Raw genomic sequence first — 15,263 nt, 5'->3', positions numbered from 1 at the left:
CTGTGGTGTGGGCCGGCATCTGTAGCTCCGATCCCTAGCCTGGGAACTTCTATATGCTGCAGGTGCAGCCCTAAAAAAAAGAAAAAAAGAGTAAAGAGTAAAACAGAATTATATATGGGTAAACATAAGCATCACAGTAAATATATCATAGAGGAGACAGGGAAACCATATCATGCCTGGTTGAATGAAAGAAGACATCGTGGAGGAGGTCGAGTTAAGCTAGACTTTAGTGGAGGAATAAGAAAAGAGGAGCGTATCCTGAACAAGGAAAAGCATACATCTAAGGACAGAGGCAGAAATGAAGGTGATGCATCTGCTAGAATAGGAAGTAGAAGAAAAGAAAAACAATGTTGGATAGAGTCAGTGTTAACATATTATGGCGACTTTGTTATATGTGTTTCCTGTACACCTAGGATATGAAAGAAGAAAGTTCTTTCCTCCTCTGTAAATGAAATACTTAACCCACCAAGCGAGGCCAAGAATCGAACCCGCATCCTCATGGATCCTAGTTTGGTTCGTTAACCACGGAGCCACGAAGGGAACTCAGGCATTTTTATTCTGAAACAACATCACCTCTTTCAGTTAGATGGCCCTCAAACCACAGAAACTAGTACACTCTGAGCAGTCATTTAAACGTTGTCTGATATGCCATTGGAGCTCAATAAATGTGTATTGGTTGAGAAACCTTTATACAAGTCCCTTATTGGAAAGCAGTTTCCACTGTAGCCTTAGATGTCCCTGATAACACTTTTGAGGACTCGTGAAATATTTTTAAACCCGAGAAACTTTGATACCCCCCCCACACACACACTGCTGTACACCCACACATCCAAAGCCTTTGGCATTTGGGCTTCTTCGGCATCTGTCCTGTGAGCTGAAAATACATGATCCTAACCCTTGCTGGTTTTTGAGCAGCATGCTTAGCACAGGATTCACTCTGATACATGCATCCTTGTTTGGAAGCCTAAAGGAAATGAAAATTGCTGTTTTGTGCTCCCTGGCCTTGTGGTTTGTGGCAGATCTTTTCAGTACAAAATGTGCCCCAAAAGGGCTGTTCTGTTTTGATCTTGCAAGTGAGGATTTACTCTGGAGGCTCTTCAGGGTTTTTCCATTAAAAAAACAGAAGTTTGGAGTTCCCTTCGCGGCTCAGTGGTTAACGAACCAAACTAGGATCCATGAGGATGCGGGTTCGATCCTTGGCCTCACTCGGTGGGTTAAGGATCCCACATTGCCTAGAGCTGTGATGTAGGTCACAGACGCAGCTCGTATCCCACATTGCTGTGGCTATGGTATCAGCCAGCAGCTGTAGCTCTGATTCAACCCCTAGCCTGGGAACTTCCATATGCTGCGGGTGAGGCCCTAAAAAGAAAAAAAAAAGAAAACAAAAAAAAAAACCAGAGAAGTCAGAGTTGAAAGGGAGTTTAGAGCTAAATCTAGTTGACTTCCTCATTTTCCAGATTAGGGAAGAGGTTCTAACTAAGACCCACCACCAGCTCAAGTTACCTCGGCAGACGCTGCACACACTATGGTTCAGGTGGCCTGACTCCTCCCAGAAAACAGCACCTGGCTTCTGCGGATTCACCCACGCTGGGACCAAGTCTTGCTTCCGAGCCCAGCTTCTGCCCCAGGCATCCTTCCCCACCAATGGGACCAGCTCTTTCCTTTTCTTTCCTGGAAATCACACACCTTCTTATTTTAAACTTCCTCCCAATCAGAATGGGGACAGATTCAATACTATCATCTATACTTGCTGCTTGACTGATTACATTTATATTTTTATTTTTATCTTTTTCCACTGTACAGCATGGGGACCAAGTTACACATACATGTATCCATAATTTTTCCTCCCATGGTTGTGTTGTGATATAAGTATCTAGACATATTTCTCAATGTTACACAGCAGGATCTCATGGTAAATCCATTCCAAGAGCTGAACTGATTACATTTGGTATGAGCTTGTCACTTGCTCCTCCAGCCGAAGACCTGGTCCTAAAAAAACCACACTTTCATACCTTCTCATTGGAGGGAAGGATGGAAGGCCTTGTGCCTCCTCAAAGAGGAACAAGCGTCAGTGAGCAGGTGGGGAGATGCATACAAAGGAAGGAGGGGCCCTAAAGATCACACCGAAGGCTGGCCCCAGAGTTAGCTCCTTTGTCAGCCTTTTAAAATGTTGACAAAGTGTGAGCCCATAGACGCGCAGGTTCCTGATTCCCTGAGGAAGGCACTGCAGTGCCTGGAAATATGCCCCCTGACAGAATGGCCCACTTTGACCCCACCCTGCTCCCCCTCCCCCCTCAGACGTGCTTGGCCAGCGTTCAGCTAATAAGCCGCTCTCCTCCCTGCCCATCCCCCTTTCCATCCGCCTTTTCTTCTTTTTATCCCTTAACGCAATGTTGGTTCTGTTTCACTCCAGCCCAGTGGTTCACAGAGGATGCTCCCTAATGAGCAGCATCAGCATCACCTGGGCATTCGTTAGAAATGCTGATTCTTGGGCTCCAGACCTACTGAATTATCAGAGGTGGGGCCCAGACATCTTGGGTCAACAAAGCCTCCAGGTGGTTTTTGTTTGTTTGTTTGTTTTTTGTCTTTTCTAGGGCTGCTCCCACAGCATATGGAGGTTCCCAGGCTAGGGGTCTAATCGGAGCTGTAGCCACCGGCCTTCGCCACAGCCACAGCAACGCAGGATCCTAGCCACATCTGCAACCAACACCACAGCTCACGGCAATGCCGGATCCTTAACCCACTGAGCAAGGCCAGGGATCAAACCCGCAACCTCATGGTTCCTAGTCGGATTCGTTAACCACTGTGCCACAACGGGAAGTCCGATTTTTTTTTTTTTTTAAAAACACCCACACGTACAGCATATGGAAGTTCCCAGAGCTGCAATTAAGGCCTATGCCACAGCAACACCAGATCCTTAACCCACCAAGCGAGGCCAGGGACTGAACCCACATCCTCCAGGAGACAACATCGGGTCCTTAACCCACTGAGTCACAACAGGCACGGCTACCTCCAGGTGATTGTAATGCACTTGTCCTTGAGCATCTCTGCTCTCACCTTCTCTACCTTGAATCTCTGCCTCAGTCTGCACAGCCCTTGGCACGTATTTTTTATGCTCCACTGTGGGGGAGGGGTATGGATTGAACAGTATCTTAGTTACCAGTTCATGGTCTTTTGTACTTCATCTTTCAACATATTTTTTTCCTTTGTCTAAAATTGGCCCTGAGACTGCTGCTTCTCAGAGGAGAAGTTTTCAGTCTCCAACATTAAATATTTTGTTGGAATGCAGGGTCTCTCAAGCGTGCATGCAATCTGGGTGTTACCAAAGATGACTTGCAAGGCAGTTACAGACAGAATCCAGGCCAGTTTTCTCATCAGCGCTAAAAGGGCTCCTTGCTAAAGGGCGAGATTAGCAACAGCCTGTGTCTAGGCTGTGCCGCGGTGAAGTCAACAGATAAGTCTGCTCAGAATCAGGAGGCCAAGACTGATATTCCATCAGAGAAAACATAGGCCGGCCACCTAGTTTCTCTGTTTTGCCCTCTGTAAAACAGTGATATCAGGGGAGGGGGGGCGGTGCTTGAATGAGGTAACTGGGAGGTTCTTTCCAGGGAACAGTGATTTTAGTTTTCAGTTTGGTTGCCACCATGGAAGGGGTGGGATAGGTTCCAGCAAACCCCCCAGAAGCAAGGCTTCGGTATGTTTTCAGGGATATGACTGAACACTCTCTCATCTTTGGCTCTCGCTGCTTTTACCTAAGAAGAAGGTACTTAACAAAGAAGAACAACGAAGTCTCTCAGTAGTTGCTAACCCACCCTAATTGTTCTGAGAGTAACTCTTAGAGACATTAAGCAAATTTGGTGCCGAGTCCTGCATCCATATTAGAAAACAGCGGTCAGCACCTGAGGACTGCATTTGTTCTAAAAAGCAACTGAAATGCATATTTAGTGGCATTTTGAGGGTGCTTCTGGCAAAATCCGACAATTATATATTACTTGATAATAATAACACCAGTAAGAGTTGACATTTATTAAGAGTCTACTGTGTGCTAAATACTTTACATAGACTCTCTCATCTAGGAGTTCCCAGAAACAAATCCGCCTAGGAGCCATGAGGTTGCAGGTTGGATCCTTGGCCTCGCTCAGTGGGTTAAGGATCCGGCGTTGCTGTGAGCGGTGGTGTAGGTTGAAGACGCAGCTCGGATCTGGTGTGGCTGTGGCTGTGGCATAGGCTGGCAGCTGTAGCTCCGATTCAACCCTAGCCTGGAAACGACCCCCCCACACACACACACAGAAAGAATCTCTCATCTAATTCTCACAATATGAGACATATATTATTCCCATTTTATAGATGAGAAAGTTGAGGCACTGAGAAGTTGAATGCTCTTTTTTCAACATCCATAGTGAATAATAGATGTTACTTGGATTTGAACCCCACTTGGTCTGGTTCCACAGCCCAGCTATATATGAGTGATGAACGGCAAATGAGGAGGGCAGGAAGGAACTAATGCAACTGAGTCCCTTTTCCTACCTGAAAGCTGTACTTTCTTATTCCCCACGTACTATCACCTGAATAGTACCATTTATTGGCCCTGTGCCAGGTCTTGGGGACCAGGGGTAAAAGAGAGGGACATAATTTGGGCCTCAATTTGAGAACTACTATTCTAAGTGAGGAGCAAACCTCTTTGTTTTGGGAGGAAGGAGTCAGGCTGCAGCATCCTCTCATTACAGAAAGACACAACTGGGCCAGGGCCTGAAGCAGCCACCATGAAATACAAGTGCTGCCCAGTCCTTTGCCAAAATAAGAATCAGTTCACTCTGCAGCAAGTGCTGGGCCTGTGAGTCACCCTGTGTCCTCCGCGAGTTCCGGGAACCATTCTGGGTTAGTTTCTTGACCTATGAAATGGCAATTAGCAGCCTGTTTCTGCTGGATATGGGGATACAGTATACAAACAGATAATGACCTGTTCGGGAAAAAATCTTGGAGTTTCTTGGAAAAGCGCTTTGCAAGCTGGAAAAGCACCTTTCTTCTGACTCACAAGAGAAAGGCGATCAGAGCAGGGATGTTGATGCTGTTGTTGTTCGTTCCTTGGAACAGGAGGCCTAGAAAAAGGCCCACATGTAGGAAGACTTCAGTGAAGATCTCAGGTCTAATGAGATAATAAGGAAAGCTGACTTAGGGACCTTCCTGTCTTGACCCTAAATTTACTTCTTATCTCAAGGATGAGATGAGAGATTTAAAAGGGCCTCATGGGCTTTTATGCACACATCGTTGAAAAGTGTTTGTTGTGTGTCCCACGTGAACTGAGGTTGACTCTCTGGGATGGTGTAACTCACGACATCCATTTCCAGCCCCTCTAGAAGTGTCATCTTAATTATACAACATCGGCTCAGTGCAAACATGAAGACAGTGTGATGACTGCTTTTGCAGGCACTTCTGTGATCCCCATCTGGTATGTATATGGTAGCAGTAGCTGTGTAATGTATATAAATCGCATAAATTTTCACCTTACCATGGCATGTTAGCATGATAGAATGTTTTCGCCTTCTTAGCCTTCGTGAGTGTAAAATTGGCAGAAGACAGGTGCTTCTATTGAAAGTTTGATGGCGTGGAAATCTCTCTAAACATAGAAATCAGAAGATCTGAATTCAAATCCTAACCCTATTCTTTTTTAAAAACGTGACCTGAGTACATCGTATAATTTTTCTGAGCTTCTTCATCTGTCATCATGATTTCAAAGACAGCGCATGATGTACAGGACTTGGAATCAAACATGCTTCCTTCCTGGATGTGTTTACCATCTCAATTCATTGCAGTGACAGGACACACATCGTACAAGTACTGACCTGACTGGAGACTTGGAAGGGCTCTGGGTAGAACTTATGGCTCAAGACTTTGTTCCGGATTCCTAGATCCATTGCTTACCCCCCTCCTGATGGGACATTTACTATTATTACCAGTGTTGAAGGGGATTTACTGCAGCATTCTGCTGTGTGTGTGCGCGTGCACACGTGCTCACCCAGGCATGCATGCAAACCTGGCCCTGCGCATGCACAAGGCTTTCAGTACGACAAGGCTGTGGTTATCAGAGAGAAAATGGGACTATGGGCTCTGGTTTCTTGAAATGACCAATTTGTTCTGGCTCTCCAGAATCACGCGTACTCTGTTTACATTAACCAGTTCAGGAGTTCCTGTTGTGGCTCAGCGGATTATGAACCCGACTAGTTATCCATGAGGATTCCGGTTCAATCCCTGGCCTCACTCAGTGGCTTAAGGATCTGGTGTTGCCCTGGCTGTGGTGTAGGCTGCAGCTCCAAATCGACCCCTAGCCTGGTTGAAATGTCCGTATGCCACAGGTGCAGCCCTAAAAAGCAAACAACAGTAACAACAAAAACATTAACCAGTTCTATAGTCTCCTTCCTATCACTATCTGTATTCTATTGTTCTCATCATGCTGAAAGAATTCAAGCATATTCTTGGAGCAAAACTACATGAAATGTCTATTATGATCCCATTTCTCATAAAAATATATATAGCCATTCATGTGGACATAAATAGATTTTTGCAAGAATGCATAAACAACCATTCACACTGGGTTCCTTTGAAAAGTAGGGGTCAAGGAAAATTTCAAACCCATCCCAAAGTAAATACAGCAGTGAAGCAACCCCCCATGCACCTGTCTCCTGGCTTGAACAATTGTGAGTTCATCACCAGATACCCAGCTTCGTGTTATATATATTGGAATTTTTTTTTAATCTACCAGGAGGGTGCATTAGTTTGATAATTTGAAATGTTAATTATAAAATAAACCCAAACATGCAAAGGAAATGCAGTGTGTTTGATTTCATTTGTTCCTGCTTTTTTTTCCTCATCCTTTTACAGTAGGGGCCTCTCGAGGGTGGGTGATTAAGAATGATTTTCTCTGAGTTCCCTGAGCCCCAGGGAGAGATATTGGCCACCGTTGAACATCTGGAAGGGACAATAGCTTTGGTTTAAAGCACATCTATGTCAGTTCTATTGCCCAAATCACAACGCTCACACCGTCAACCCCACCGTTCGACTTGCTGTGTTTTTTTAATTAAACTGTGTACTTCGGCTGAGATTTATGACACTGTTTTTCAATGAGAATATGTGGTTTCTGGCCCCCTTTTGTTCCCACAGTCCCGCAACCTGCTGCAGTTTTCTATGAGCTATTTTTTTTTTTTTGAAAAACATTTTCTGCATTTCTTTTCCGATGGACGGTGATTTCACAGGGATTATTAACACCCTGCACTCCGACGTGTTTGTTCTCCTCGCGCTGGAAGAGGAAATGGTCTGATGCAATTTCAGCAGCTGGTTAGCTGGCCAGGAATAGAATATTACAGAACCACCTTGAATCTAAAGCCTGGGAACCAGCTGTCTGAAATGAATGATGGGAAGATGGGTTTTGTATTTAAATTCCTCAGCCAGGGGTATTGAAAATGTAGCTAAAACAGAGGTGATTACTCTTCCCAGTGGTTCTGTATGGATTGATGAGGACTATATGATTCAGAAGTTGAGCCTGCCCTGTGCCCCTGCAGGCAGAGGGCCTCATGGGCACTAACTGATTTTTCACATCAGCGGGGATCTGTCTCTACTAGGTGCAAGGCACTAGACTTACAAAAATAAATAACTATCCCTTCTTATCCTTCACTTTATCTGATTGTGGTACAGGGGGCTGGATGCTTTCCTAGTGGCAGTAAAAAATGGTGGGAAAGCTGAGGCAGAGGGAAGCTTGCTTTCTGGCTTTGGAAGGCTGGGAAGTGGAGGTGCCTTTTAAGCTGAAGAGCAGTAGGATTTGTTTTTGAATTATTGCAGGCAGGAGGAGGCACATTCTGAGCAGAGGGGTCTCCGTCTTGAGTGGAGGTATGGAGGGTAAGGGCAGCTTCTCATGATGGAAGAGAGTCTGGTGTATCCAGACTGTAAGATGGACCTGCTTGGGGTTGGGAGAGAGCAGTGAAGAGGTTTGAGAGGAGGCCTGGGGTCGGGCTGAAGGGCTCCCTAGAGCCTGGGTAGGTGAAGCTCCTTTGGATCTGGGCAGTCAGGCTTTTACAGCCACTTGAAGGGGTGGGTTCTGTTCTGGTTATTATTAGGGTGTATGGAACTTGGAAGAAGAACCAAGGTGCAGAGTTCCCATTGTGGCGCAGCAGACATGAATCCGACTAGTATCCATGAGGATGCAGGTTCCATCCCTGGCCTCGCTCAGTGGTTTGGAGATCCGGTATGGTTATGGCTGTGGTGTGGGCCGGCAGCTACAGCTACAGCTACAGTTCTGATTCACCCCCTGGCCTGGGAACGTCCATGTGCCACCTTTTTAGGTGCAGCCCTAAAAAGCAAACAAAAAAGAACGAAGGTTGCTCCAGAGGCAGGTATCTCTTGCCATCTCTCATATGTGGCTTTAGGGCTCTTTCCTTGGCCCTCTGGCTTTGCTGAGCTGGCCTCCTCACTCCCCTCTCCTTCCAGATTGGAATTCTGGAGGATTTTTATTTTTTATTTTATTTTATTTTTTGTCTTTTCTAGGGCCGCACCCGTGGCATATGGAGGTTCCCAAGCTAGGGGTCTAATCAGAGCTGTAGCCACCAGCCTATGCCCTAGCCACGGCAACAAGAGATCCGAGCTGTGTCTGCAACCTACACCACAGCTCATGGCAACGCCGGTTCCTTAACCCACTGAGCGAGGCCAGGGCTCGAACCCGCAACCTCATGGTTCCTAGTCGGATTCATTAACCACTGAGCCATGACAGGAACTCCTCTGGAGGATTTTTAACCCCTGATAAAATGGGGATGGTGTGGGAGATGTGGAGGGTGTACATGGGAGAACCAAATGGGAAAACCAGGAAATACTCTGGACTCAGGAACCGCAGCCCTTGTTGGCCAGGGCACTCTGCATTGCTGTCTTACCTGTGACTTCTAGGTGAGTTCCACTTGAAGGGAAGTGTCCCAGCAGAAACAGGGTTTGAAAACTCCAGCTCTAGTGTACATCTTGGATGGAGCCCTTCTGCTTGGCTTAGCTAATTACTGACGCTTGAATTGGGTAGACTCTCATGGCCCTCGTCCCCCCTTTGAACTGCCTGTGGGCGTGTGCAGGTGCCCTTGTAAGTCAAGGGCTCTTCCAGTCAGGTGCACCCTTGCCGCCCCATGCAAAGAATACAGGCACCGGGTATTGGAACCCTGCCTGGAGTGAATCAGGTGTGAAAGGCAGTGTCGAATGGAAGAGGACATTGGGCGTGGCAGACAAGGTGACTGACATGTCCAGGCAACATGCCCTGTTTAAAAGTGTGGCTTTGTCAATTAATCTTTGACAAGGGAGGCAAGAACATAAAATGGGAAAAGGAAAGTCTATTCAGCAAGCATTGCTGGGAAACCTGGACAGCAACATGCAAAGCAATGAAACTAGAACACACCCTCACACCATGCACAAAAATAAACTCCAAATGGCTGAAAGACTTAAATATACGACAGGACACCATCAAACTCCTAGAAGAAAACATAGGCAAAACACTCTCTGACATCAACATCATGAATATTTTCTCAGGTCAGTCTCCCAAAGCAATAGAAATTAGAGCAAAAACAAACCCATGGGACCTCATCAAACTGAAAAGCTTTTGCACAGCAAAGGAAACCAAAAAGAAAACAAAAAGACAACTTACAGAATGGGAGAAAATAGTCGCAAATGATGCAATAGACAAGGGCTTAATCTCTAGAATATATAAGCAACTTATACAACCCAACAGCAAAAAAACCAATCAATCAGTGGAAAAATGGGCAAAAGACCTGAATAGACATTTCTCCAAAGAAGATATACAGATGGCCAACAAACACATGAAAAAATGCTCAACATCGCTGATTATAAGAGAAATGCAAATCAAAACTACCATGAGATACCACCTCACACCAGTCAGAATGGCCATCATTAATAAATCCACAAATAACAAGTGCTGGAGGGGCTGTGGAGAAAAGGGAACCCTCCTGCACTGCTGGTGGGAATGTAAACTGGTACAGCCACTATGGAGAACAGTTTGGAGATACCTTAGAAATCTATACATAGAACTTCCATATGACCCTGCAATCCCACTCTTGGGCATCTATCCGGACAAAGCTCTACTTAAAAGAGACACATGCACCCGCATGTTCATTGCAGCACTATTCACAATAGCCAGGACATGGAAACAATCCAAATGTCCATCGACAGAGGATTGGATTTGGAAGATGTGGTATATATACACAATGGAATACTACTCAGCCATAAAAAAGGATGACATCATGCCATTTGCAGCAACATGGATGGAACTAGAGAATCTCATCCTGAGTGAAATGAGCCAGAAAGACAAAGACAAATACCATATGATATCACTTATAACTGGAATCTAATATCCAGCACAAATGAACATCTCCTCAGAAAAGAAAATCATGGACTTGGAGAAGAGACTTGTGGCTGCCTGATGGGAAGGGGAGGGAGTGGGAGGGATCGGGAGCTTGGGCTTATCAGACACAACCTAGAATAGATTTACAAGGAGATCCTGCTGAATAGCATTGAGAACTATGTCTAGATACTCATGTCGCAACAGAAGAAAGGGTGGGGGAAAAAACTGTAACTGCAATGTATACATGTAAGGATAACCTGACCCCCTTGCTGTACAGTGGGAAAAAAAAAAAAAAAGTGTGGCTTTCAGGGAGTTCCCGTCGCGGCTCAGTGGTTAACGAATCTCACTAGGAACCATGAGGTTGCAGGTTCGATCCCTGGCCTTGCTCAGTGGGTTAAGGATCCACCGTTGCCGTGAGCTGTGGTGTAGGTTGCAGACGCTGCTCGGATTCCGTGTTGCTGTGGCTCTGGCGTAGGCTGGTGGCTACAGCTCCGATTAGACCCCTAGCCTGGGAACCTCCATATGCTGCAGGAGTGGCACAAGAAATGGCAAAAAGACAAAAAAAAAAAAAAGTGGCTTTCAGTCCCGAGCTCAGCATCTTACAGTCTTTCTAGAGAATCGTATTCCACAAAAGGCTCAGCTATGCAAAATTTCTGTTTTTCTGCAGAACTTTGAAATATTTCTTACTCTGTCCCCTTCTTGGTGATCTTCATTGTGCATTGGTGTATTAAACACTGTGGAAATTTGTAAGGGGTATTTACAAATTTGTATTTAGTTCTGATAAATGGAAATCCTCTTTAAAACACACACACACACACACACACACACACACACACACACACACAAAAGGATTAAAGCTTTGGAAATTGATTACCCTAGAAGTGAAAGCATATGAATAGTTTTTGGTGTTTTTTTGTTTTGTTTTGTTTTTTAAGATGAATTCTGAGGAGTTCCCTGGTAACCTAGAGGATTAAGGATCCAGTGTTGTCACTGTGGTGGCTTGGGTCACTGCTGTGGTGAAAGTTCGATCCCTGGCCCAGGAACTTCTGCATGCCACAGGTGCAGCCAAAATCTTTAACAATGAAAAAAAAAAAAGTGAAAATATAAATTCTGGGAGAAGAGACAAGGTGGTGGAGTAGGACTTGAGCTCAGCTTCTCTTACAAGCACCTGAAAATCACAACTGCTGAACAACCACTGAGGAAAAAAAGACTGGAACCTGCCCAAAATGATATTCTCCATCCAAAGACATAAAAGAGGAAACCACAGCAAGACATGTCCATGTTATAATTTTTTAATTAAAAAAAGCAATTTCAGCTAAAAGGTAAAAAAGATAAATTACATGATTCTAGTTGGTTCCTAAGTTGTGGGCTGGGAACTCCCACTTTTTTAGAGAGAAGCCTTCCTAACTTTGAGAAAAGGGTGTCATTTCTACTATTGCGCTTGTATATTCATTTGTTCCTCAGATATTTATGAAGTACCCACAATGCCAGGCAAAACACTTGGTTTCGTGTTTAGAGTATGAAAATTCATATCCTTATTGGGATACTTTTTCAGGAATGTACAATTTTTAATGCTTATTTTTAGAATTCTTTATTTCTGACTGTCAAAGAAAAAAGATGGCAGCACAGTTATTGAACATTTTTAATCCCTGGTGTCTCAAAAGATCAAGTTCCAGGCCATCTTCGATTTAAAGTTCTTTCTACCACATCTTGTTGCTGCTCAGTTTGCTTTCTTTTATTTTTATTTATTTATTTTTTCATCTTTTGGCCTTTTCTTGGGCCGCTCCCGCGGCATATGGAGGTTCCCAGGCTAGGGATCCAATCAGAACTGTAGCTGCCAGCCTACACCAGAGCCACAGCAACGTGGGATCCGAGCCACGTCTGCAACCTACACCACAGCTCACAGCAACGCCGGATCCTTAACCCGCTGAGCGAGGCCAGGGATCGAACCCCCAACCTCATGGTTCCTAGTTGGATTTGTTAACCACTGAGCCACTGCGGGAACTCCTCTCCTCAGTTTTCTAAACATGGAAATGTACCAGGCCCTGCCAGGCTGCTGGGGTAGTGATTGGTGCTTCTTCCTACTGTACAGGGTGAGACTCAGAGGGAACTAAGCATGTTTAAGAATTAGCCCCAAGCTCAGGGTTCATGAAAGGATAGTGACTAAAAGGTTCTTTTCTGTAGTATTTAAAGATAAATATTACCTAATACTTTTTTTTTAAGTGGGAAAGTTTACAGGCACTGAAACTTCTCTTTTGGCTCATAATATATTCCTCCTCCACCAAATTATATAGCAGCTTATCCCACATTTCAATTTCTAAATAAATTGGTCTTCATTATTCTTAGATTCCTGACAGACATCCCATCTAAGAATTAATGTTTTGCATTCTGCCACTTTGAGCATGTTAAACAAATTACTCAGTGTCATTGTCACTGAATTAATTAGAAGGATTCATGTGATGACTTTAGCATACCGATGTGAATGTGGTTTTTTTATAGGGCTCATTTATTTTTTATGAATAATGACAAGTCTGTGATGGTATCATTTGTGGTTTTTGCATTACCTGCCTTAGGGAGTTGTCCTGAGGACTAATGCCAATAAAGTGGTCAGAACGGTACCTAGCCTTTAGTAAGGGATCAAATGCTATTTTTATCCTTATTAGTGAGCTTTGTGACCACAGGCTAGGGTAATCAGGGTGGTACCATTATCCTCGTTTTACCAGTGAGGATCCTTGATGCTCAGAAGTGTGATCATCTGGAAGGACTGGCAGTATCAGGATGAGAGCCTAGCCTTCAGGTCCTAGTTTTGTGTTCCTGGCTACCCACATAACTGGCATTTTGGGGTTTATTATTTCAATGTGTGAATTTGGGCAGGATGCAAACATTCAGGCCATAGTAGTTAAGCCAGCTTGTATGAAAATAGTACAATGCAGAGTATATAGTAGGAACTCCATTGAAACGGTTCTTTTCCTTCTGTGCAGTTCATAGCTGGTAGGACTCTCTTCTCCTTTCCCTTTCCCCTGTTGATGCCCCAGCTGAGCCCTTTGTCCCCAGACCACTCAGGAGCCTCTAGTCTTCAGCAGTCGGTGGTGGTCTTAGCTCAGGCTGCTATAACCAAGAATCATAGACTGAGTGGCTTAAACCACAGAAACCTACTTTGTCACAGTTCTGGGGGCTTAAAATCTGAGATCAAGGTGGTGGGAGGGTTGGTTTTCTGAGGCCTCTCTCCTTGGTTTGTAGACAGCCGCCTTCTTCCTGTGTCTTCACATGGTCTTTCCTCTGTGCCCGTCTGTGTCCTAATCTCCACTTCTTACAAGGATACAACTCATAGTGGATCAGGGCCTATTCTCTTGACCTTATTTTAATGTAACAGAGGTCTTCTAATAATAAAAGACCCAGCATGATGGAGGATAATGTGAGAAAAATAATGTGGGTGTGTGTGTGTGTGTGTGTGACTGGTCATTTGCTGTATAGTAGAACATTGACAGAGCACTGTAAACCAGCTATAATGGAAAAAATAAAAATCATTAATAAAAATAATAATAATAAAAAAGACCCTATCTCCAAATATAGTCACATTCCCAAGTGCCAGGGATTAGGGCCTCAACAAAAGAATTTGGGGGAGGGAGTTCTTATTGTGGTTCAGCGGATTCTTAACCCATTGTTAATTCGGGTGATCCCTGGCCTCGCGCAGTGGGTTAAGGCTGTGGTGTAGATTGCAGATGTGGCTCAGATGCAGCATTGCTGTGGCTGTGGCGTAGGCCTAAACCTGCAGCTCTGACTTGACCCCTAGCCCAGGGACTTCCATATGCTGCAAGTGCAGCCATAAAAAGAAAAAAAAAAAAAAAAGAATTTTAGGGAACTCCTATAACAGTGGTCTAGCAAGGAAGAGCATCTAGGCCTCAGAGTTCCAGCCCAGTGTAATCCCAGCTCATCATCACAACCCTTGGGATACTGAAACCCATTAAATACGATTCAGTGCACTCTGCTCAAAAAAACAAACAAACCAAAAAAACCAAACAAAAACCTAGCAAATAGGACCTAGTTCCTTCCTTAGGGAATGGAAGAAAGGAGGCTGGGACTTGTTCATTGTCAGGTACTGTGCTGGGTTGAGTGCCTAACAAATATTATCCCCCCGTCTCAGCTTTGCCCGAGGGGGGATAGGCATAGTTGGCTCCGTAGAGGGAGAAAGAGGCCTTAAGTCACTTGCCCAGGTCACAGGGTTACCGTGTGATTTACTCATGCGGCAGTTCCATTTCTAAACAACATTGAGAAGATGAAGGAGCTTAGGAGTCACTTGGGTGAAGTTAGGAAGAAAACAGACCTCCTGTTTACCCAACTCAGCCCTTCTCTTGAGAATTAAAAGCCATTTGTATGGCTGATAAAAGGAAGGAAGACAGGAGTTCCTGTCATGGCACAGCGGAAACGAGTCCGACTAGGAACCATGAGGTTGAGGGTTCGATCCCTGGCCTTGCTCAGTGGGTTAAGGATCTGGCATTGCTGTGAGCTGTGGTGTAGGTCGCAGATTCAGCTTGGATCCGGCGTTGCTGTGGCTCTGGCGTAGGCTGGCAGCAACAGCTCCAGTTGGACCCCTTGCCTGGGAACCTCCCCATGCCACAGGTATGTCTCTAAAAAGACAAAAAAAAAAAAAAAAAAAAGGAAGGTAGGCAGATGGAAGAAACTTTTCTAAAAGCAGATTTAAGACTCTTTTGGAAAAAAGTCACTGGGTTCTGGAGGGAGCAAGGGAGACTCTGTCACCTGCTTTTCTCCAGGCTGATCCATCAGCCCATGAATAAGTTGTATTTGTCCAACAACAGCTTTAATCCATCCCAGCTTTAATCCATCCATCCTGGATTTTCTATATATCCCTCCCTAGCTGGAGGCA

At 44.8% G+C, this 15,263-nt stretch overlaps 1 protein-coding gene across 6 annotated transcripts in view; it reads left to right on the top strand.

Moving 5' to 3' along the window:
• The window catches only part of DEPTOR (DEP domain containing MTOR interacting protein), a 210,623-nt gene that overhangs the window by 67,473 nt on the left and 127,887 nt on the right, over nucleotides 1-15,263 (top strand). The gene's annotated exons all lie outside the window — the stretch shown is intronic.

This window comes from Sus scrofa, chromosome 4 (genome assembly GCF_000003025.6).
Source record: "Sus scrofa isolate TJ Tabasco breed Duroc chromosome 4, Sscrofa11.1, whole genome shotgun sequence".
NCBI classification, from domain to species: domain Eukaryota; kingdom Metazoa; phylum Chordata; class Mammalia; order Artiodactyla; family Suidae; genus Sus; species Sus scrofa.
Note: the sequence above shows the minus strand (reverse complement) of the source record. Positions and strands in the feature narration are given on the sequence as shown.